This window comes from Grus americana, chromosome 9, assembly GCF_028858705.1.
Source record: "Grus americana isolate bGruAme1 chromosome 9, bGruAme1.mat, whole genome shotgun sequence".
In the NCBI taxonomy this organism is placed as follows: Eukaryota; Metazoa; Chordata; class Aves; order Gruiformes; family Gruidae; genus Grus; species Grus americana.
Window position 1 is genome coordinate 16,518,966 of NC_072860.1, and position 24,510 is coordinate 16,543,475.

Here is a 24,510-nt window from a genome sequence, read left to right on the forward strand (position 1 = left end):
AGGGCAGTAGCCACGTGTGCTCTGTCACAGCCATCCTGCTCCCCTTCTTCTCTCCTGGCAGCTCCTACGCTGCTCAGAGCCTGCATGTCCCAGACAGCTTTGTCTTTTAGATGCTGAGCGTGCTGTTGTGGCAGTAAGGAAAAAAAAAAAAGACGATTTGGAAAGTCAAAAAACCCCAGTGAAAACAGTAATAGAGTTTCAGAGAAAGCCTCTGAGATCTCTGTCAAACAGAGCTGAATGTATTTTTTGGGATGCAAAGTTCAAAGCCCAAAGCATCTCACCCCTGGATGACCGATCACTTAGGGATCGCAGGCATTGCAAGTACAAGCTGGGGAGTCAGGGTCAAGCACTGAAGCTCACAGGCTGAACAGCTTTATAGGCTGCTTTTGTCCACATCATTGCCAAGAGGGCAGAAAGGAGGAGGCTGAGCAACAGCGGTATTTGGGCCAGCTGTGTGGGAGATGGAAATAACTATCCTGAAATGCAAGGAGCAGCCACCAAGGCTGGTGTTTGTTCAGCCATATTTCTCGGGGACAGGTGACAGCGAGCCACCTTGTACAGATACATCCTCTTCTTCACCTGAGACGAAGTGGAAGCCAGTTGAGGAAGCTGTGAGCTGCCACTCGTGGGCCTGTGTCCCAACAGGCTCTCACCCACTAAGGTGGCAAGAGAAAAAGAGCTATAGCAAAGACAAAACACCCTTCTCCTTTGCAAGGAAAACAGAGAGAGGAGGGAACTCTGGAAGGTCCCAGGGACTGTGCCCAGGCAGCCCCTCTTCCAGGGGAGTGCCACACACTCTGTGCTGGTCCAAATTTACTTTGGGAGACTAAGGGCTGCGCAGGTACAAACACAATTCAGGTGCCCCAGACTCCTACTCTCTGGGTTTTCCCCATCTGAAATGCTTGGACCATCTCAGAAAGCTTGCAAGATTCCAGCCAGTACTGCTACTATTCCCAGCTAAAGGTACCTCTAAGGTATCACATAGGAAACTACAACTTTCTCTTCCCATGAATTTGGTGGGTGCTGAGCCCTTTCAGCCCATTGAAGTGGCCAGTGCTTGCAGGATGTGGCTTTGGACAGATTTGGGAGGGGCACCTGTCCCACTGCCACTTCACTGTTGCCCTGTGTGCACAGCCTGGCTAAGAAGGGCTTCAACACCCAGCTCAGCCTTAGCAATCTGCTGTGTGACACCAGCCATGCAGACAAAACTGAGGCCTGAGGAGCTGAAAGGACATGCCTGCCTGAGATCATCCAGCTGGTCAAGGGAGGATCAAGAAGCAATCAGTGACCTCCAGTTCCCATACTCCTGGAAGAGGAGCAGCTGGGGACAAATCAAATCCAGAAATCTCCACCCAGTTAAACATTATGAAATGGTAAAACAACCCAGCTACAGATCAACCTGACCAAGGACCAGTCAAAATTTTTGGGGAAGGGGTGTTGGGAATCCCATCATCTTCCATCTCCTGTAGCATCTGCTCCATCATTTGCAATGGGCTCATACAGGGAAGTCACATGGAGGTAAGACACTTAATTAAAACACTAATGCTGCAAACATTCACCTTCATGTAGGCGTGGAAACCTTCAAGTTTCCTTTTTATTATACGGATGGGATCCTGCTTTTCATTGGCACAATAGAAAATAGCCACAAAAATTCCACACACACAGCATCAGACCCCGCAACCAGCCTCGACATGCAGAGCGTCAGTAATAAAACACACCCCTACAGGGATTTAGCACTTTGGCTTGTGCTTGGCTGGGGGACTTGGGCAGGACTTTCACTCTTCAGACATAAAAAAAAATTAATTATAATCAGCTCTGTCATTATTTCAACCCCCGCGCCCCCCCTCCCCTGTCAGCAAAGGGGAAAGGAGCCATGTGCTGATGGGATTGTGGGTTTTGCATGAATGAGATGGGGCTCTGTGTGTGTGTGTGCTGCATCTGCCCTGGAAATCAAACAGCAGCTTTAGAAAGGGCATTCTGGGAAGGGCTCTCAGGTGCCAAAGGAGAAATTCAGGGAAATATTCTTTTATTAAAACAATTACAACAGCTGCTGCATGTACGTCCTTATGCACACATGCAGGCACGCTCCTCTTCCTGTCCATCGCGCACATCCCCTCTGCCACAGACACTCTTGCACAACAAGATGACAAAGCACCTTTCGACTTAAATCTGTGCAGAAGCCACAGCTCTACTTTTACTAACACGCCATACATCCCTGGTGCGTTTGTCCCCCCTCACACCTACCGTTCCCAGTGAAAGCCCTGCCCTGTTCCACCAGAAGAAAGCGAGTCTCCGAAGTGCAGATGTAGGGGAGGTCCTGTGCTGGCACTGCAACAGGTGCTGCAGCCCAGAGGGCAGGCTGGAGAGCACAGAGGGTCTGAAACGGCCAGCCAAGGCAAGGACTTCCCAGGGATTCCTGAAATTATCTCCTTTCCTATAGACTCCCTTTTCCTTCCTTTCCAACTGTCTTTTCCTGTGAACTGAAGCACTGGTATCCTGCAGCACCCTCTAAGTGAGGGGTAACACACCAAAGTTTGAGACTTAGCTCTTTGCAAAACACCTCTATCCTTGTTCATATGCATGGAAAAATAAAACAACAAAACCCCATCCAAATCCCCATCAAAATTTGCAAAGCTGCTTCCACAGTGCCTGGAAACCCTCTCCCTAGGTCCTGGTTAAACTAGTTGCAAGGTGCAATTCTTGATTTTCCACTACACCCTTCCATCGCATTGTCACTTTCTCGTTCCAGCTCTACTTCACCCACGTGTCTGAGCTATGCCGCTTTGGCCTTTTATCTGGTATCTAGTCTAGGAGCTTGACTAGAATGATCTCCTTGTTAGCAGTCTGTGTAGCATCCACCAACACAGGGCAGTGACCCACATCTAAAGGCTCCAAGAGGGAATCTGTGAACCTGGAATACCAAGGGGCCATGCAACTGTGCTGTCTTTCATCAAAAAGCCTGCAAAAAGACAGGAAAATGCAGACACATTGGTGTTCCTTCTCTTAAACTGGGAAGGAGGGGAGCATATTGTGTTGGGTTTGCGTTGCAGGGTTTTGGTAGCGGGGGGGGGCTACAGGGGTGGCTTCTGTGAGAAGCTGCTAGAAGCTCCCCCTGTGTCTGATAGAGCCAATGCCAGCCGGCTCTAAGACGGGCCCGCCGCTGGCCAAGGCCAAGCCAATCAGCGCCTCTGTGGTAACATATTTAAGAAGAAGAAAAACAGTTAGAGAGAGAGCTTTTGCAGCCGGAGAGAGGAGTGAGAAGATGTAAGAAACTCTGCAGACACCAAGGTCAGTGCAGATGGAGGGGGAGGAGGAGCTCCAGGCGCCGGAGCAGAGATCCCCCTGCAGCCCGTGGTGAAGGCCATGGTGAAGCAGGCTGTCCCCCTGCAGCCCATGGAGGAAGGATGAGGGGGTGTAGCGATTCCACCTGCAGCCCGTGGAGGACCCCACGCCGGAGCAGGTGGAGGCACCTGAAGGAGGCTGTGGCCCGTGGGAAGCCCACGCTGGAGCAAGTTCCAGGCCGGACCGGTGGACCCGTGAAGAGGGGAGCCCACGCCAGGGCAGGTTTGCTGGCAGGACTTGTGACCCCGTGGGGGACCCCACGCTGGAGCAGTTTGCTCCTGAAGGTCTGCACCCCGTGAGAGGGACTCCATGCTGGAGCAGGGGAACGATGAGAGGAGTCCTCCCCCTGAGGATGAAGAAGCGGCAGAAACACCGTGAGATGAACTGACCGTAACCCCCACTCCCCGTCCCCCTGTGCCGCTGAGGGGGGGGAAGGTTGAAGCTGGGAGTGAAGTTGAGCCCGGGAAGATGGGAGGGGTGGGGGGAAGTGTTTTAAGAGTTGATTTTATTTTCTCATTCCTCTACTCTGTTTTGCCTAGTAATAAATCAGATGAATTCCCTCTCTAAGTTTGGTCTGTTTTGCTCGTGACGATAATTAGTGAGTAATCTCTCCCTGTCCTTATCTCGACCCACAAGCATTTCGTTATGCCTTTTCTCCCCTGTTTAGTGAATGAGGGGAGTGAGAGAGCGGCTCTGGTGGGCACCTGGCCCCCAGCCAGGCTCAATCCACCACACATATATATCTGCAATGCAAATGAAGTTTGGGAAGAGCCTGGGGGTCCAGATGGGACCACTGAGCAGGCCAGGCCATCCCGGGACATGCTGCATAGTGGCACACCTCTATGCTTCCCACAGGTGGCTGCAGGGCTTAATCTGCACATTGATGCAGATGGGCAATTAGTAGAAAGATGGAGCTGCACGATGGGGTGAGACAGGAGCAAAGACTACAGAAACAATGCTGGAGCCTAATAGAGAACCCATAGCCTTAGACTGCCAGCTTCATTTTCACCTTCAGTGCTGCCGCTCACACTTTCACCTGGCCCTGCGCCCTGCCGTGGCCAAACAGGTACCAGATGCTGCTCTTCAGGTCTGTTAGCATGATGCCTTTGCTTTGTGCAGGTGTTGGCAACCAGACTCGCATACAGAGCAGGGCAAAATCCAGCCTAGGCTGGAGAGCAATGCTCCGAGGTCATCACTGGAGGCTACATTTCATCAGTTTGCAGGCACCACCTCGCAGTGGGTCACTGTGATGCTACAGCATATATGGCAGATGCCACATTGCTCAAGGAAGGCACTTACCTTCTTTATCCTCTGTAGCTAGTCCATCTGTGAAAACGGCCTCCTTCTGCTCCAGCCAACTCTTCTGTTCATTTGGGGTGCGCTGGGAGAAGCAAGAAGGCATGCTCTGGGCAATTGCCGTTTGCCTTTGGACAGGGTGCCCTCTCTCTTCACACAGACACACTTGATCCCTTCCAAGCAGACTCTAGTAGCAGAAACAGAAGGATAGTCTGATCAAGGCCCAGACTGAGCAATAAATTTGGAGTTCAAGCACTTCTCTAGTTAGTCCTGCTTGGGACAAACTGCTGCAACTCACTATGCCTCAACTTCTCCATGCAGAAACTGGAGGGATATAAGACTTCTGAAGCTCAAAAAAGTCTAAAAGGGACCAGGGTTAAATAGCTGATGGTTGCTAATAAACCACAGTAACTCCCCACTTGCCTCAGCAGCATCTGTCCGCATGCAATTGATATCTAACTAACCTTGGTAAAAAGACGTCAATAACCAAACAGGAAACCTTTTGACTTGCAAGACAGCCATTGTTCTGACAGTGGAGGCTTGCAAAGTGCTCAACCACCTTTAACAACAGGGCTTCAGCTCTAAGATTTGAGGAAGGGTAACAGCCTCTGCAACAGGCTTATAGTGGGATGCATAAAGGTCTCCCAGAAACATGACACCTAGATGGGAAAAGCATTAATGTCTGTGAAATGTGTCTGTAGGGGCAGAAAATTGGCTGAAGCTGTGAAAGATCTATAGCTCAGCAACTCGGTCCACTGCCCAAAATAACAAGGTGGTGGCATCTGGGATCCTCCCCCACCAAGCCCGCCAGCAAATGCCCCAGCAATCCCAGTGTGCGTTCACCCCTGTCATCACGCTTTGCTGGGCATTAGTGGTGGACAGCACCCCACCCCGAGAAAACATGGGGCATTCTTGGCACTTTGCCCTGAAGGCAAGGTCATCAGATGCGATGACGAATTCTTTGCCTGCCATGTCCACAGTGGTATGCAGGGGAACACTATCCTGCCCCAAGCAAAAGCCAAGTTTGATTAGGGCTGATTGCTTCAAGATCCTTCCTGCAAGGATCTTGCAAAGAGGGAGTTACTGGCCACCCAGAACGAGCCCAGAGGTAAGAACGTGAAGGTTTGCAAGGAGTTCAGCCAGGTCTCCCAGAGATATGAAGCAGAGTGGCAGAACCCATGAGAACAGACGCTCTTTCTAGTCGGAAGTACAGTGGAAAGCAGCACTTCTCCCGATGTCCTACAACCCAGCATGGAGCCTTCCAGGCAGCTCTTCCAACTTGGCACTGACTTGGCTCTTGGAACAGAGAAACTCTGGCCTTTTCCAAAATGATCCGCCTGACACAAGACTCAAATACTTGGCTGAAGAGAGCCAGGATCCACCCTCATTCTCCTCTGGGGACCCTCTGTGGGACCTTGAATGGGTCCTGCCTTCTCTACTCTGTGCTTCAGCTCTCCATTGAGGACAACAGCCCATTGTCCCCTCAACAGAGAGCTGTACCTAAACTCATTAACACTGAGAGGACACTCTGATAGCATGGTGATGGCCTTACCCCAGCCCAGTCAGCTCTGGGGCACACATCTTGTGAAAATTTGCCTCCTTTTGCTCTGCAGCAGCACAACAATGCCATCAGATGCCTCACAGATCTGCTGAGGCCCACAGGGCTCCAAGGGAGTCAGAAGGGCAGAGCCAGGCCAACGTACAAGGCCTCCATGGTGCTTCTGTAACTCCACCAGCCCTAGGAAGGGGGGGGGGAGAGGGCACATCAGCAAAGATGCCCAAGAAATGACAGCTCAAGTCCCAATTATAGTTATTTCCCCTGTGTGCAAAATGCAGCTCGGTCTTATGTGTTGTCTCTCTTCTCCCTGTGATGGAAACCCATCCTGCTTCAGCCAGAAAACAACAAAGGAAACTACAGAAGCAGCAAACATGAAGAAAACCCACCCTGTCCTAAAGTCTCCCCACTACCACATTTTCCCCACCACTATCTGTTTTACAAATGCAACAAACTAAACTAAACAACCCCCCGGTAGCTAAACTCCTTGCTTCTCAGAAAGTACATGCATCCCTGTGCCAAAGTAAACAATCTCATGGCCAGTTTACATCCAAAAAGTACACTAATTTCATCGTAAGCAAAGGAACAACAAATTGATTCGAAGCGTGCCACAGCACACTGTGGAAACATCCCCCAGCTGAGACGGGTAAAATAACCATAGTGGGACCTTCAATGCACACTCAGCCTCGCACCCTTACCTTCGAAACAGCTAAGGAAGTACAAACCTAGCCTTCCTACAGCTGTCACATAGATTATATTCCAACCAGCTTCCCTCTATCGCTGCAGATTTAGTGCCGGTGCACTGCAAACAGTGCAAGGATCATCCTGTTAACACAAGGAGAGGGATTACATGGCCCTGTTGTCTGGCTGAGTGGGAGAGCTGGTTCTGGGCTGACTGAGAGCTGCATTAGGTGCAGAAAATCATTGCAATGCAATGTCTGTGCACCCATTCACAGCAACATAATGACGCAGTGATGGAGGAAAAAAAAGAAGGGAAAGAACTGTGCTTTCTTCACATAGAGCTTCCTTTTTCATTGGGTCCATGTTCAAGCACTGAATTCTGGCATACGAGCAAATGTCCAACAACTCAACACAAAGCCAATCCTCAGCCAGTGCAGGCCACCAGCCTGAGAGTAGAAAGGGCTCGGGAGGAGGAAGGCAAATCTCCCATTTCCAATCAAAGCTGTGAGCTGGCCTAGCTTTGGCTCTGATGATTCCTGAGCTGGTGTACCATCTCCTTTAGGAAGAGTCCTAGAGCCACCTCTAGCCCTAGAACTGGAGTCTCAGGTTTCGCTGGATGCAGGCTGAGGACAACCTCACTTAGACTGGGTCAGAAATCCCACCTGGAGTTTGGCTTCAGGGGCTCAGGATTTGAGGTCCACTCTTTCAGCAGACCAGCCACCAAATTTAGCTGTTAATAAGGATATGCTTCAACGTGTCCTAAGTGAATTCAGATGAAAACCCAACCTTACACTGAAGGAAGAATACTCAGATAGACTTTTCCACCAGTTGAGAAACAGACTCTACATAATCCTGTGCAATTTTCCTGAAGAGGCAGCATTGCACAGTTTGAACTTAGCAGCTCCTGCAAGAGCCCAAAACTGGGAGATTTACATGTCACTCGTTAACTGGCTCTAGTACCAGCTTATTTCAAGTTGTCCATGCTCACGGCACGTTTCAGTTAGCAGGACCCACAAAAGGAGTCTTTTCAATCTGGACTATGAAGAGCTGCAACCTAAAAGCACGTCTCAGAGCATTAGCTCACCCATGTCACTGCCAGGAGGAGTACAAAAGGTGCCTCCCACGGAGCAGAAGGGGGGCTGCTCAATAGCAGTCCCCCCATGGATCAGTATGGCGCTTTTCAAAAGCTACTACCAAAAAACCCAACAACAAAAAAACCAAACCCAAAAAGAAAAAGCCTTCCCTATAATCACTTCAAAGCACATTGATTTGGAATCAAAATGCAGAAAGCAGATTGTTCTCACATGCCCCAGCTCCCGCAGAGACCCATGTAAACCCGCGCGGCACCCCAGGGCTAGTGCAGAGACTTAGGAAACAGCCTGAATCCCTGTGGCCTTGCTAAATATCACAGACAATTCTCTTTGGTACCAGTTAGAGCAAAGGAATCAGGGAAGATGACACATTAAAGAAGGGCAATAGAAAAAAAGTTTTTTCCTCTCATTACACACTCCTGGAGGTGGCATACTGCAGAGAGCAACTGAATTAAGCAAATGCATTCCAATGTTTTATGTGTATTGATTATTTGACAGTCTCCTGTTAAATGAGTAGCTTTAAAAGCTCTTACGTAAAGGACATAGCTGAAATACATAGAGCTCAAGTTTGGATATCATCTATGCTGGTGTAAATCAAAAACAAGTCCGCAGATAAGAACGGAATTAGAGTGGATACAATGACTACACAAAAATTACTCAAAGCAGCTTACAGGTTTAATGCATTCTGCTGATAGTAGTGGTGGGGTAGGTTGTTTCTTTATTTAATCCTGAGAGTTTTTGGGCATACAGAAAAACAGAAGTATGTAAGCCTAAACCTAGATCCCACTGCAACTTGAGGAGGTTTGCCTATCAGTTTCTATGGCTTGGAGCACTTGCTTCTGAAGGCAAAGTTCAAATGAATATTGCCCAGGTGGTACTGTACAGTCCCCACTTTGCTAATCTTCATGCTGGAGCAGCCAACAAATTGGCAAAACCAGTTCGGAGGGCAGTCAGGGGAGGGATGGAAGCAGCACACGGTTGCCTTGGAGTTATCCAGGGTTATCTACACATCACGCTGTACACTCCCTGCTTCTCATAATTAGAGTGTCTAGACAGGAGATGATGCTGGTGAAGCAGCAAGCAAAAAGGTTTTGCAGAGTTTTTCAGAGGAGCCCAGCTAACGCAGTGATTACAACAGAATGACAGACACAAGACTTGCAGAACCCAGCTGAGATTAGAGCCAATTTTGACCTGAGTAAAGGTCCTTTCATAACCCTTCACATCCTGAAAAAGCTGCTGAATCAGAGCGCTGAGGGCTCAAGCACTCAGGAGGGCTCAGAGCTTTTGAACCAGCCTCAGACTAGAGGTTTCTGCAAAAGTAATTGCAGCTGTGTCTCTGCTTCATCCAGATGCTGGCATTCAGCAGCCTCAACTTGTGTAAACCAGCTTCACTCCACTGAAGTCAACAACAATTGACACCAGCTGAGAATCTGGCTCTCAGTGTGGTTTAAATATAGTCTAAAGAAAGAGAACTTACAGAAGGATTGCCCAATTCCTCATGTCCATTTCCCCCTTGGGGTAGGGCTGAATAAGATGATCTTTTTCTTTTTAATTTAGCTCCAGTTATTTTTAACAGCAGCATTATGAGCTCACATTTATTACAGCACCTTCCATCCTGCAGGAGCCAGGCTGCCTTTCACCAGGAGTCACAGAGAGACACAAACACGGTGCTCTGCACAGCACCGGGATGGAGCCACCTCAGGATGCAACACAGTGGATGCTCAGCACGCACAGAAGCGTGGCTACAAACACAACAAATCATTGAGGGGACTAAAACAATCCAGCTTCAGCATTGCAAGAGCAAGCCCCAGCCATTTGTACAAGGAAGCAATCCAAGCAGCAGTTTCAAATCCTCCGTTGAGCTGGCCAGGAGATGGACATGATGTTTTTACAGCCACGCAGGGTGTCACGATCACACACAGTGGCCCTACATGTGCAACATGAGGCCAGATTACCACACATACTGCTGCGGAAAGGCAAACATGAGTGACCTTTGAGAAAGGAAGAGTAGCTGGATCACTCCTACTGTGACAAACCAGGGCTCTGCTGGTATCCCCCCATCTCTTTAGCTCAAACGTCCCTGCAAAGCCAACGGATATGTCTCTGAAGCCAGTTATATGGCAATCTCCATTTGCAGCATTAACCAGGCTGTAATTCTCCAAAACTTTAGCCACGCTGCAGTGACACTTACTCTGATTGCTAACCGAGGCAGAAGGGTCACTGGTGCCAGTGACAGGAGAGAGATCTACTTCAGAGGAGCTTCAGAAAGCTCAAAGGTCTGACATCCCCGTTTGGGAACGGGTGGGATAATCACCAACTCTTTTCCAATGCAAGGGAGAAACTGGGAAAGTACGACAGGAAAACTAAGTTGTCTCATGGACTTAAATCTCTGCAGTTATGCTAGAGTGACACCAAGTTTTGTCATCAATAATATGATCCATTTTTTTTCTGGGCTCAGACTAGGAAACTTGGGCCCATTCAGATCCTACCATATGGGAACTGCTCGGAAAAGGCATCTTCCAGACAGCTCCCCTCAAGCCACCACAGAGCAATGGAAATGCAGCAAATAAAAGCTGCGGCCACCACCCAAATGCTCCATCAAAGACATGAACTCTGGCCTCTTAAAAAAAAAAAAAAAAAAAGAAAAAGAAAACCAACACAAACAAAAAACCAGATCCATTAATGAAAAATAAAGCACAAGGCAAGGGGTGATGAAAACAAATAAAACTCAGGCTGTAAAATGCCTGGTATGTAAGATGTGTTGAAACTTGCTGGTGACAGCAGCTTGAGCAGACATTCACATGCAGCCATTCATAAGATGCACAGTAATTACCTTCTCCGGGAGGCTGTATTATGATGATTTCTTTAAGCAGAGCACAATATCTCTAGCAACAGGATATAATTACAGCAAAGGATATGCCTCTTAATCTCCTTCCACCCCCCCAGCCAGCTCAGGGAGAGAGCTGGGAGCCGGGGGCTCTGTGGGGAGGGTGAAAGTAGTTTACCCTGTGCTACTGCACTCATTACCTAGACCCAAGCACGCTTTTGATGGGAGATTGCGGTGGCATTGCTCTCGCAGGAACCTGACTTCTCTCCCCCTTGGCTTAGGGTGGAAACACTCCCAACACTGCAGGACTTTGACAGAGCTGGCAGCGGCCACCAGGCCACCGGAGGAGTTCGGCACAGCCAGCCTGCTCTAGGCCGACACCTCGGTGGTAAATAAATAAATACCAAAAATAAACAGGCAAGGGAATGACTCAGAACTGGAATGTGCTGGCAGCGCTGCGTGGCAACAGGACTTCCCACCTCCAGAGAGGGACCTTGCTGGCCCCAAACACCCCACTGCAGAGCCCCTTTGGAGAGCTAGCAGGCTCTGGAGAAAAACCCAAAGCTCCCAGATAAGGACTGGCATCATGCCCAGCATGGGCTGTGGTGTCTCCAGGGGACGGATGCCACCTCCTGGTGATTACCTGGCCCACCTGCAGCAGCTCAAATGGCAGCGTTGGTCCTCCCACCTCAGCTCCCTGGGGCTGGCTATTCTGCTCCACTTCCACAGCCCTCCTGCAGAGAGGCACAAGAAATCCTGTTGCTGCAGTTGTTGGATTAACTCATGTAAGGTCCAAATGCCCATGGCAGGGACTTCCAAAGTGCTTTGCACTAGGGGGATCCCAGAAGTAGAGAAAGATGCGGGCAATGACAGAGCCCTCACAGCTGTATGCTCACCAAGGGACCCCGTCTTTCATGCTGCTTCCATCCATTCCCAGTACTCACTTCTCCAGATCCTTCTCTGGGATGGTGAAGTGGCCAACACAGTTGATTGTGGTCAGTGAGATTTGTGGCACTGGGAAGCAGCTCAGTGTGGTGAGGTCCCATGTGCAGACCAGCAGACGGGAGGCTGTGAGCACCATGACTTGCTCCTTCTCATTGTTTCAATCAGTCCTAGGGGGAAAAGCAGAGACTTAACCCCTGGCCCTGTGCCTCCCCACCCCAAACCAAAAATGCAGTGCTGCATCTGACCCAAGGCTCTGTTGTTTCTAGCCCACACACTGATTATCTGAAAATCAAAAGAGGAGCTCAACCTTCGTTTTCCAAAAGCATCTGGAGTAGCAGAGCTCAGTGGCTTGGGCTGTCCACACCAGATATTGAGAGCAGAGAGTCTGGAAGGTTTTCAGAGCCCCTTTTCAAGATCCAGACAGGTTTACTTCCCATTCCAGGGTAGAGGATTTTATTTTTTTAATTTTTTTTTTTTCCCTGAGAGACTGGAAAGCTTCTTTCTCAAATATGAAACTACTAAAATTAAAGAATAACTAACTTTTTTTCAGTGGTCTGACAATTGTGTTACAAGTGAGAGTCAGCTTGATGCAAGTTTGCAAGCTGTGTTATCAGTAGGAGAATTTCCCTTCCTATTTACAAAAAGAAATTGCATCCACTGGATGGCAGTGCAGGGAGAGCAATCATATTAGTTATAGTATTATTATTATTTTCCTTCTAAGCCTCTCAAAAGTGATTGCAGACCCAGAAATTCATTGCTTATTAAGATCTCCCTGCATTACAACCAGGGAAAAAATCTAGGTCTCATTAATAAACCATCTTCTAGTATCTCTATAAGACAGACTCTGATTAGCCAAGATCGCTCAATAAATGATTTGGCTTGTCTGACAAAAAGAAATGATTAATTGGAAGGGAGCATCCTTTAAATAGTTCACTCTTTATAATAAAAACAAATACTTCAGATAGAAATACAAATAGTAAAAAGGCAGTATTTCTACTTCAACAGAAGATAACCTCATGCACCAGGCTGGCGGGTGCTGGCGGTATACACAAGGTTCACTTCAGAGTTCAGACTCTGCAGGATTGGATTATTTTAAGCTTGAAATGGCTTAACATTTTCTGCAGTTTCTGTTGTCAAAACATTTTGATGAGCAGGACAGGCTCTTCAACTCTCAGACATGGCAGGACATTAGTTATCAACTGCAGAGAGCATCTTTTTGTTTCCTGAATAGCATAAAGCTCTAAATAATTGAGCTGAATGTTAAAATCCAGGTAAATAATATTATTGAAATTCATCGTATCAACAAGACGATTACCCCAGGGTAATAAGCGGTGGAAAATTAACAGAAAACAAAATTTGGGAAGCCAAGTCGCAGGCTACCCTATTGCCACTAGAGGGCAATAGCAAACAAGCGAAAAAAAAAAACCTCGAAGCGAGGAGTAGATTCCGAAGAACTGGTAACAAAAATTGTCAAGTTGTGTTTACTGAGGCAGGACCCGCGGCTTCCCGGTGAGCTCCGGTCCCGGGCGGCGCCGCAGCTCTCCCGGGAGCGGCGGGAGGTCCCGCTGGCGCAGCCCCCAGCCCCGGCACAGCCCCCAGCCCCGGCTGCCCGCTCTTCTCGACCCCAGTGCAGCAGGCAGGTAGCGCCTGCCGTCGGCTCCAGGTTTCGTTTGTCTGAGTTAGTCGGTGGAAAATATTCACAGATGGTTTTGGTCTAGAAAACAGCCACAAGTAAAAGAAGTACTTTTCACAGCGTGTATTTAAGCATCATCAAATAGGTGGTCAGATGCCGCTCTGAGCAGATGATTGATCCAACATAACACATCATTCAATTCCAGATGCTGCAGAGAGCAAGAAAGGGAGATAGAGAGACTTCAGCGACCTGAAGTATTTGGCTTACTGAAGGAAAGGTTTGGAGGTGATTTGATCTAAAACTATTAGCATTTCTCAGTGGGAGACTGTGAGAGATGCTAAAAGGCTCCAAGAACCTAACAAACAAAATTGTAACTAGATCCAGAAGCTCAAAGTAAAAGCTGGATAAAATCAAACTGGAAATAATACGATCATTTAAAAATTAAAACTTGCAGTAATGCCAGTTGTTAATCACTTGAACAAATCATGTAGGGGAGAGTTTTATTCTCCACCCTTGGAGCTCTTAAAACAAGATTTTCTGTCGTCTTAAAATATGTGCTGTAGCTTAACAGTGATTTATTAGCCTTGATGCAGACATTACGGGTACAGGTCTTGTCTGAATGAGGCAGAAGGTGAGACTAGATTAGCAGCATGGTCTCTTCTTGTAATTACAGTCTACAAATATCAAAGTTCTTGTCACAGAGAATTGCCTTTCAGCTGCAGGGGCTGACTCCCACCTTTGCAAACTCCCTTCACAGACTGTGCCAACGCAGTAGCGACAGCAGTTCCAAGGACTCTACCACACAAGGAGCAAAGGTGGCTTTTGGTTAACAGGGCAGCTTCTGTCTTGTTATTATTCAAAGAAAATAGCATGAGCCTAAAGAAACTGTTCTCCAAACCAAACTGGCCAGTGCCAACAGCCAGGTCATTCTGTACTCCAGCTGGGGTACTGGTTCCTGGGCTGTGGTAGTGGTTGGGAAGAGACTTGGGCAGGAGCTGATATGTGAGAGTGATAGGAGGTGTGGGCCAGTTTCAATGTTTTGAGCCTCCAGAGGTGTTAGTCACACAGAGGTCATGTAGCACAGAAAGTAATGTCTGCAGTGCCTACCCTTTTTCTTCCCAGTCCTGGGCCACAGGGAGATCTTTAGTGAAGGAAAAGGAATTTATAGTGGATACAGCTCCTTGGGAACTGCATGTTGCAGACAGACACAGACCTGTGACTCAAGCATCCAAAAGCATCGTACCACTGAAACACCCCCCAGCCTCAGCCCAGCCCTTGTGTGCTGCAGGACAGACAACACCAACATAAACAAAAGCTCAGCCTTTCCCACCAGAGACACAGAGCAGTGCTGTTGTTCCAGCTGCAAACTGTTTCCAACCTAACCAAATGTCAGTGCTTTGCAAGACTGGACAGTCATAAAACAGACAGCATGTGATGACAGTACCTTGGCCTTTGAAATAACTCGGGGCATTTCTCTGCAGAAGCAGCGTGGGGTGATGCAGGAGTAAGGCAGGTAGCGGACTGGCGGAGAGCAGCAGAAGCACACAGCACTTGGTGCTTGCGCTCCTCTGCGGAGGAAGGGCTTGCAGATGCTTCTGAGTGTTTTGTCAAGGCTGAAAGGTGCTGTCAGCAAGCCGAGGGAGCTCACTGGGAAACAGCGCAGACACACCAGACATGGCACGCTGCACCAGGCAGAGGGCAATGGCCACAAGTGGGACTGCTGGCCCAGGTGACTACACCTGCCAGACCTCTGAAAGCCTGGCTGCAGCAGTGACGAGATCTGCGTGCTGGGCGATGGCTCAGTTTTCTGAATTGGAAAAAAACCCACCAAATTAAAGCAAGAGGATTTGCTATGAAAGGGAAGGTGATAAGAATGTTTTTGGACGTTGTACTGTTCTGTAGGACAGGATATGCCCTGGTCCAACCTCCTCCAAGCATTCCCCCCATGACTTACCTGCTGTAAGTCTCCCACTAACCCTGGGGTCCTACATAAGACCCCCATAGGTGTCACTCCTGCTTTCTTCAGGCTTGAACTCTTACATGTCTGCTCACAAGTGATCTCTCTAATGTCTGCAGCCTACCTCTGATAAAGAGGCCACATCTGAGGGGGACTCCTGTTAGGCTAAGTGATCCAGCTATTAAACCCCATCTCTTCAGATCAGCCTGCAATACCTTTATTCTTCTGGCATGTAACTAGAACAGTTCTACAAATCAAGAAGTTGCACTATTTTTCCAGGCAGGTCACCTCCAAAGCAGGCAGCCAGGAGTGACAGTGGCTCTCCCCCTTTCCAGGGCCAATGGCATATGGGGTGCACCTTTATGCACTCTCTCACACACACAAAGCAAACATCATGACCTTAAAAGTAAATACTGGACCCAAGACCATGGTGCTACACTCTCCTACTCAATTTGCAGAATAGGAGAAAGGTGGTTATGGGGCAGCAAGTCTGATGCAAGCAGCTGTCAGACTGACACAGCTCTGGTGGATGTCGGAAAGTGAAAGCATCTAGGTGGGAGTGCACAGCCGAATTAGGGGTTAAAGGGTTAAGAGAAGAGAGCCCATTATTCATCACTACCACTGTGTTCCAGGCATAAGAAACATTTGGAGCTAATTAGAGGAAGAGCAGAACAATGCACTAGAGAAAGCAACAATGCCCTGGTTCAACCCAGCAGATGAGTTCCGTGCTCAGAGCAAATTGGTCTAAAATGAGTATTGCTCCATCTCAAAACCAGAAAGGTATGACCTACTTCTCTGACCCTGGCATCAGCTGGCAGGAAGAGAATTGACAGAATGATTCTTCATTTCCATCATGTGGACATAGAGCATATTCAGTTCCATTTCAGAAATAAAAACCAACAGCTTTTCCAGCTGATTTGGGGTAACTAATAACACAGAACTGCACTCATTAACTAAGTTGGCTTGTATTGTAAAGAGCTCCAAGCCAACAACTAAACGGACTTGGTATAAACAGCCATGATCGTGTCTATATGACTTAAGAGCCTTAACAAACAGCCTTAATATTTTCAAATGTAAAGTATATTCAGCTTCTAAATAATTTCAGTGAACTTTTGCTGAAACTTTCTCTCCTCAATAGTGACAATCTTCAAAACTGAGACTACAGCACCCGAATGCTATGCTCTGAGCAAGATCTGGGAAGCACTTGGGACCCTGTCAGATGAATGCTCCCAGAGAATCGTGAATAATTAGCTGTAGTTCTGGAAGTTATTTTCCAAAGCCACTTAGAATTTGCAGTGTCAAACTAGCTTGATTTTATTGTGAGCAGATTATTTGGGTGTCGTCTTTGAGCAAAGCCACTCTCAGACATTCAGCTTGCTGATCACAGGGCTCATGCTCTGAAGAAGAAATGAATACTTCAAGTTTTGATGTCTAGGGAAGGAGAGATAATGTCGAAGACTCAAGATAAACTCATTTATCAGTGGACTTGTGGGCTACAAGCAGGCATTTTTAGGTAGCCTGATTCCCCAGTATTTGTCACCAAAGAAATCTTGAAAGCTCCTGGATCCCAGAGCATCTCAGTGAAAGCTGCATGGGCACTACCTGTATTTGGTAGCCACTAGACAGGCAGCTTTAAAAACTTCTGTCTACAGGCAGAAATTAAGGCATCAACATTTAACAAGTGACAACTATTCTTTATAAGGAATGCCCACCAAACATTTTCAAACCTTACATAAATCACCACTTCAGCTGAACCAGCTTGAAAGCCACTTTGACACATCTTCACATCACACAACAAAGCACGGGACCTGGAGGATGGCAGCAGGCTGTCCTAGAGAAGGGAAAATTATCACATAAGCCAGCCTGACATCCTCAGTGACTCAGCTACACTTCACATACGGAAGAGCAGGTCATGTTGCATCTGCCCTGTGCCAACCTCCTTTGCTAGATAGGCTATTTAAAAAAATAAATCAAATATGCATGATTGCCAGGACAGACAAGTGCTAACTTGAGTATCATTGCTAAAAGGAGGTATTACCTCCAGTGGTCTAGGAAGAATGTGGATGAGCCTGACAGCACCACAGGATCACACGCCACAAGGGACCTGCACTTACTGTTGTTTCCAGTTGACACTTAGCCTATCATTAGGCTAAGCAACCTGCAGCACATGCTCTGCAGTTACACTGCCATGGCAGTATGCACTCAGCCATTACAAGAGAATTTCACTGTAGTTACCAGGGTGATAGAGGCTTCAGTGTATGGATGGTAGCCCCAGGGCTGCCACTTGCCAGACCAAACGCCGCTATGACTGCGCACAGTTGCCACCTAACTAACTGCATCCTTAAAAAAGTTAACATTCCTCCCCACAAGAAGGGCAAGAAGTGAAAGCAGGAGGCAAAAGTCAATGGCAGGGATAAAAAGCCAAAGTAAGAGAGCAGAAAGCTAGTCTGTGTTTGAGGGACTCCATAAATCTGGTTTCCCATCTTCTGCCAGGAACTCCCAGCATCTCAGAGCCTATCCAGTACAATGGTATAGATCCCAGGGAGCAGACAGTTGAAGAGATGCCTATATTGAGGATACCATATCCCCAAAGGAGGTGGAAGAAGCCTGTTGACAGCATATCTTCTTGTTGCCAAATGATCAAATCAATTGTTGCAGGAATCAGGGTATATTCCTTATGCTGTCCGCAACAACTGGATAATAGCAACGTTTTTGGGTGTAGATTCCACTGTGCCCACACCAGCTTAAAACTGGCTTCAGAAAACGAGCTTTTTCATCCCTGCTTTGTCTGATCTGTTCCAATCATAAATTCTTTGGAGAAGGGACTGGCTGAGGCTCAAGGCATGTATGAACATCACCCAGCACTAGGAAATGCAGCATCAGTTTTGGCCTCTTGCAGCAAGATCGCATAGGAGGCAAAATTAGCACCTTCAACCTGGGATTTAGCAGCTACAATGACATCTGGGAAGAATGCTCTCTGGCCAAGCAGTAACAGCTGTCTGCTGAGTTGAAAGATCTTAATACTGTTTTTAGCAAGACCAACCTCTACAAGCGGGAAAGACATTTACTCAGTCTCCTCTACTCTTTTCTGCCTTTACCTGCTCTACTAAGATCAATTGATGTTTGTTGTGTGAAGTATCATTTTCTGCAAAAGCAGAAAATTATTTTTTGGTTATGGGCTAGGCCTGAGCAGCAATCAGCTGCGAAATGGGTTGGTCCTAAGTTCAGATCCAACCTTGGAGAACAGTGTGAAGCATTCACTGCCACAACACTGTCATGGAAATGGATGCCTCACAGTAACTCTAACCTAAGTTGTTTCCTCCTTTCAACAGTCTTTTCAGGCGTGTTGAATAACAGTAATATGAGGGTGAGAGAGTATATAAATGCCTTTTCTCTATCGGTGGTACTGGTTCCTCCAGCAGCTATCCATTCTCTTACTGGTATAAGTGGCCACCTTCCTTCCAGCCACATTAACCTTAACTAACTCAAGATCAGGTGAGGACTTCTTTTCTGCTCCTCTTTAGGATGGCAAATAGAAACATGACAAGTTTTTCAGAAGGTATCAAGAGGGGAAGTAGTATTTAAGACTTGGAAAAAAAGGCCTTTTCTCAATGGATGACATTTCGTGGATGATGTCTCGGGCTGATATACAGATGTTTGGCATAAAATGGCTTTCCAAAGCACCTAAACCTGATCCTGCCAGTATCTACTTCTGCACTTTTCAAATGGCTTCGGTAGACCTCAGAATTGTCAGGAATGGCAGTAGATGTTATTCTTGTCTCCGCTAAATGTAGGGTGCCACCTGCAAAGATTCTTAAGTACAGAACATTTACACTCCCAGACAAGAGTGATGTGCCACCTATTAGACTGAAGAGTTGTCATTTGCCAACTGCTAGGATTTTCTTAACTAGAAATAGGCACTGCAGAGAAGCACCAAGTTCCAGCAAAAAGAAGAGCTCTGGCATCAACCTTTATTGTTTCCTTTAAAGAAATTGCTAGCAGAGACCTTTAAAGTGAAATCAATATGATTCAAGTTCCCATCTCCCCTTGCCAGCTCTGAGCAAATCACAGATTCACTGACATTGACATGTCTGTTATTATTATTACCTTGTCTAAACAAACAAAACAGTAATAACTTCAAAAATGCATCCAGAACTTGTAATCAGTAGGTCTCCAAGTACTTTTCAAAAAGGACAGTATAATTATCTCAGTTTTATGGGTGATTATCTGCATTTTAATAGTGGAATAACTAAGGCACAGGAAGAGGCATTAACTTGCTCAGCTGGCCAATGAAATACCGAGGAACAGAGCCAGATATCCTGAATTCCCATCAAATGCCGTCCAGATAACACTCTTGGTAATATAATCAATTAGAAACATTACATATCACCCATCTTCAAAGAATTTCACTAGCAGTGAACAGGCATCATCAGTGTTAAACCGCAGTGTGCATCTCGCTATCCCATTGCACCACCTGCTTTGATCATCTTTGCTCTGTGCCTGTTGTTCATGTAATTAATAGTTCCCGTTCTAAGAAGGGTGAGATAATTGACTTATCTAGCAATCATTTTAGAAAGAATATTATTGGAAATAGGTCTGCATATACACCTACTTCTACATGAGCTAGGCCAAATACCAGCCCCATATAATAAATAAAAAAAAATATTCTGTGTCCCAATATGTCTCATGTGGACAGCAACAAGGCAGCCATGACATCCACGCTGACAGTCTGTCATAGGATTCATCACAATGAATGACCTACTAGCTCTGAGCAAGCAATATCTCAGTCACCAAAAAACAAAACATTGAAAACTACCAAAGCAATCTCAAAGATCTTGAGCTGTTACAACAGAACCCGAGGTGGAAGCACAGGGAGCCTCACGGGTTACTACAATCATCTGTTGGTTTATAGACGTTTCTAAGATGTTTAAGTGGATTCCTTGTTGCACGCCTGTTATTTCAGCAGCTTTCCTGAAACTACATTGAATTTAGAGCAATGTTAAACAAAGAAAAAAAAAATATAGAAGACAGCCTGGCTGATTCTGTGTGAAGCATTGGAATCAACAGCTGACACAAAAGACAGAGCTGGAAGGGAAAAAGCATGGAACTACTGGTAGTCTCTGCTGAGATATGAGAAGGTGTAAGAGTTGTGTGAAGCCCCCAGACCTCACATATTCCTCCATCTAGAAAACCCACAAGCTTCAACATGAGCTGCTTTCCTGTCAGCAACAAAATGCAGAACCGGGAGCATTTTAGATGGTTTCAGCCTCCCTGACATTCCTCCTGCACAGCTCTGGATTTGACTGTATTGATCATCTTTGCTCAGAGGAGATAAAGCTGATTTCCACAGAGAAATGCAGAGCAAAAGGATTAGACAGAAAGGACTGTAATTAACAAAGCTAGATATTTTTTTCTACTAGCAAGTAGGGTTCAGTTCTGCAAGTTACTGTCTATACCTTTAGCCCCCAAAGCACCTCTGATCTGCCTCCCAGCATTGGAGTCAAAGCCAGTAAATAATGACACTGTCACATAATCATTACACTTGGGGGTTTAATCATCTGAACATTAACCTCTAAAATGAAGGCACAGTTATAAGTGTGCTTATATGTTTGATTTCATACATTCATGTTATTAGACTCATACAAGCAGAGTATTATGTGGCTGAAATCTCCAGGTTAGTTTTTGGGAGTTTGTGGCAAGCCTGAATTGGCAAGATCCAAACTTAAGCACAGGGAACTTGCCTATTAGAGTGCTGCTGCTCACAGCATGGTGCAGGCTATGGCGCAGCAACAAAGAGCCATTAATTAGACAGTAACGATCCCATGGGTTTAGCTCCATTCCTCTATACATCACATGTTCTTAACTGTCAAATTCAGGGATAATTATTTCCGCCCCCCCTTTGTCTTTTGGGTACAATAGCTCATGGGCAGTCACTGATGGCAGCTTATAAATATCTCTGCTGATGATTATGACTCTCTTGAGGTGATGTTTTGGAACAGCAGTCTCCAAGACAGAACTAAAGACCATGTTCACAACGTGCCACAGATTAGTGGCTGTCAATGCTACTTTTTTCCTTCCAGAAAGCGTCTCTGTCCATCCCTTAGGTTGGTATAGGAACAAAGTACACGGCCTTGCAAGTAACTTCTGTCTCAGTGAAGGTAGCAGGAGTTTAAAGTGCTTAGAATTGAGCCCTTTCAGGGCATTTATTGACACAATAAATGGCAGTGATCAACCAAGCACACCCTAATACCATCCTTGTACATTCCCATATTACATTTACCACCAAAGAAGGTGTTGCACTTGGTCACTGCAAGGTAATTTCAGTCTCTTCTACTGTGCTCTGCTTCCTAAGCACTAGGGAGTAAACCACCACCAATATAACAAATTAGACAGCAACATACGTTAGGAATTTGCTGCAACTCCAGCCCTCAGTGACTAGCATAGCTTCAAGTGTAAACAAACAAAAGCCGCAATTTGTGCCAACTGTTTACTCTGATTTTAAGTCAGGGTTAGCTTTGCCAGTACAAATTATGCATCCCTTTGTCTTCAAGAAAGCTGGCTGTAGACGAGAGGAATTGAGACAAATTTTTTGTGTTAAGTGAGCTGTCTGATTAGATAGATCCCTTTTCACCAGCTTTTACTTCTCCATCAATGACCAGGGATTTTACAGCATTTATTATATCCCTTGTCTTCCACCATTACTCAAATATAGGTTTAGCCTGTATTCTCACTAGAAGTTAGGGAGACAGAGATTCGTGTGCTGGTGCAAATCACAGCGTGAATATCAGTGAATGAGATCAAACTACTGGGCATTTCTTCACTCCTTTAATGTAAGTCATGAAACTCCAATTCCAGTTTGGGGTCATTAAAGCAGAGTGCTTAGCTTTTATACAGCCAAGAAAATGCTGAGTATTCCAGATGAGACTCCATCTCCCAAACAATTCCCAGCATGGATGGACTAGTGAACAGTGAAAATAAACTGTTACTGGCTTTGCTTACCCTGGTAATGAAGAACTTTGTCCCGGGACGCTGCTTTGCACAAGGGCTTGCCCAGACAGTGGGTTTGGAAGTCACAGGTGAGGATATGGGACTCCCAATCACATGAGAATCTGAAGCTTTCCCATTGCCATCTTTGTCATGTTTCTCTTCCAGTTACCCCATCTGGAACTCTTGCTTATTTTTACCATCTGACATTTCAACAGCCTAAAAACAAGCAAAACAACCCCTTTAAACAACCAAAATGTTTGATCAGATCTTTTATATAAATGAAATGCTAGTGTATGCCAGGCATCTGAACTTGGTAAAAATAAATGAGTGCTTCAAACCCACTATTGTTCTCAAGGTCTCTGACCTTCAAAACATCATTCTATTTTATTTGTAAACAACATAGACATGATACAAAATGTGAATACCACTTCACCCTTTGGTGGCAGCCTCTATCCCAAGACCTCAAAGTGTTCTGCAAATATTAGCTAAGACTCTCATGCCTCTAAAGAACTCCTACTCTTCTACAAATATTAGCTGAATCTCACCCCACGCCACTCAGCTCATAGGAGATTCGTGCTATTCTAAGTTCAGAAAGGTTGAATGCTCTGGCTAAGGTTATTCAAGAGTTCTGTAAAAGACTCAGGTGACAAAAATATGATTTTCTAAGAATTTTATGTATGCCTGAACCTCTGGAAGCTTGTCCATAATATCATCCAAACTTGCATGCCACTGTTGGCAACTCCAATAACACCAGACCCAAATCTAAGCCAATCCAGATTTCATTTATACAAGAGAAAGCAACCAGTAAAACTAAAACACTAGTTTAACCACTCACCTTATCTCCTCCATCTTTTTAAGCCTCATAGTCATCTATCCTTTTGTGCACAACCAGGTAAATCACAGAATAGGAGGTCTCAATTTGGCATTTAGCAAGGAACAAGAAGTGGCACGGGGCCAGAGAGCAACACACCGCACAGTTAAAGTGAGCGGTGATGAACGTTACTTGAACTCACCCAGGTTTCAGACAAATAGCAGTTTAGTACAGCTGCACTGGTACAGCGGGGCCAGTTGCTAGCCGCTGATGTACCAACACAGAGATAAGGCCATAGTAACTTCTACATGGTAAACAGCCTAAACTTCCTAGGAGGGCTCATTGGAGGCAATTCATTTCCAAGGCACAGAAAATGTGCTTGGCTCTTGCTCATGCCTCTTTTGCATCTTTTGTAAAACTGGTCATGGACATTCATTTAAGGGAAGTTTTCAACACATCTTGTCAAAAGGCATCCCTCCAAGCTTTGGCCAAAACTGCAGTTTACATTGATTTTGATTCCTTCTGGGCTATACTTCCATCAGAGGGTAGGAACACCTTCCCTCTGTGTTGTTTTGGGTCACCCAGACTTCCCAAGCAGCCCATCTACCTCAGGATTACCACAAGAAATAAGTCTCACAAAGCTTGAAGCTCAGAGCCTGCACATTACAAAATTGAAATACAAAGCAAAGTTTGCAAATATGCTTTTCTTGCCTGTAAAAGTTTAATTCCATTAGGGAATCAGTTAAGAAGAATATTTTTCTAGAAGAGCGATACTACTTCATATTAACATAAAACCTTACGTAGTCTAAGATGGTAAATATGATGCCTAGTCTATCATTATAGATAATGTGTTAGGGGTTCCTGCCCCCCCCCCCCCGAATTTTCTCTTCTGTGTTTTATGCAGTCTTCAATCTGCATTGAACCTGAACTGAAAGAGCTGACTGCTGTGGACACAGGAGAAAGCAACGACGATAGCAGTCAGTATTAGGTTAAAGTTCCCCGGGTGGTTACTTTATTGTTGGATAGAAGGGGCCAGTCCACACGGGCGCTGGCCTTTGGCCTTTTTACAATGGATTGTTGACTCTTGGAGTGCACTGTGACTGTTACACAACGCTGATGAGTATTCCCAGAGCCTTTCAAGCACCACAGGAGCAAAAAGAGAAGATCAATGGACAACTTCATGACAGCCTACACATACTATCTGGTTCTCTCAGTAGGGAAAACTGTTACTACAGTACACTTAAAGCCACAGGTAAAATGCAAAGCAAAAAGTGAGAGCTAGGAGCCTGAGCCAGCCAGTCAAATTCAAAAGGAAAACAAAACCTGTATCATTAACTTGGGGTCAGGTGGGAAGGTTCAACACAAAGTGATGGATTGTTTCCCTG

At 46.2% G+C, this 24,510-nt stretch overlaps 1 long non-coding RNA gene across 1 annotated transcript in view; it reads right to left on the minus strand.

The window, feature by feature from the left end:
* The window catches only part of LOC129209993 (uncharacterized), a 60,622-nt gene extending 38,098 nt beyond the window's left edge, over positions 1-22,524 (minus strand). Inside the window, exons 1-3 of the long non-coding RNA XR_008578277.1 lie at positions 22,327-22,524; positions 11,737-11,904; positions 4,642-4,825 (exon numbers count right to left, since the gene is read on the minus strand). This is a non-coding gene — a long non-coding RNA (uncharacterized LOC129209993). The remainder of the gene's footprint in view (positions 1-4,641; positions 4,826-11,736; positions 11,905-22,326) is intronic.
* Positions 22,525-24,510: the final 1,986 nt, after the last annotated feature.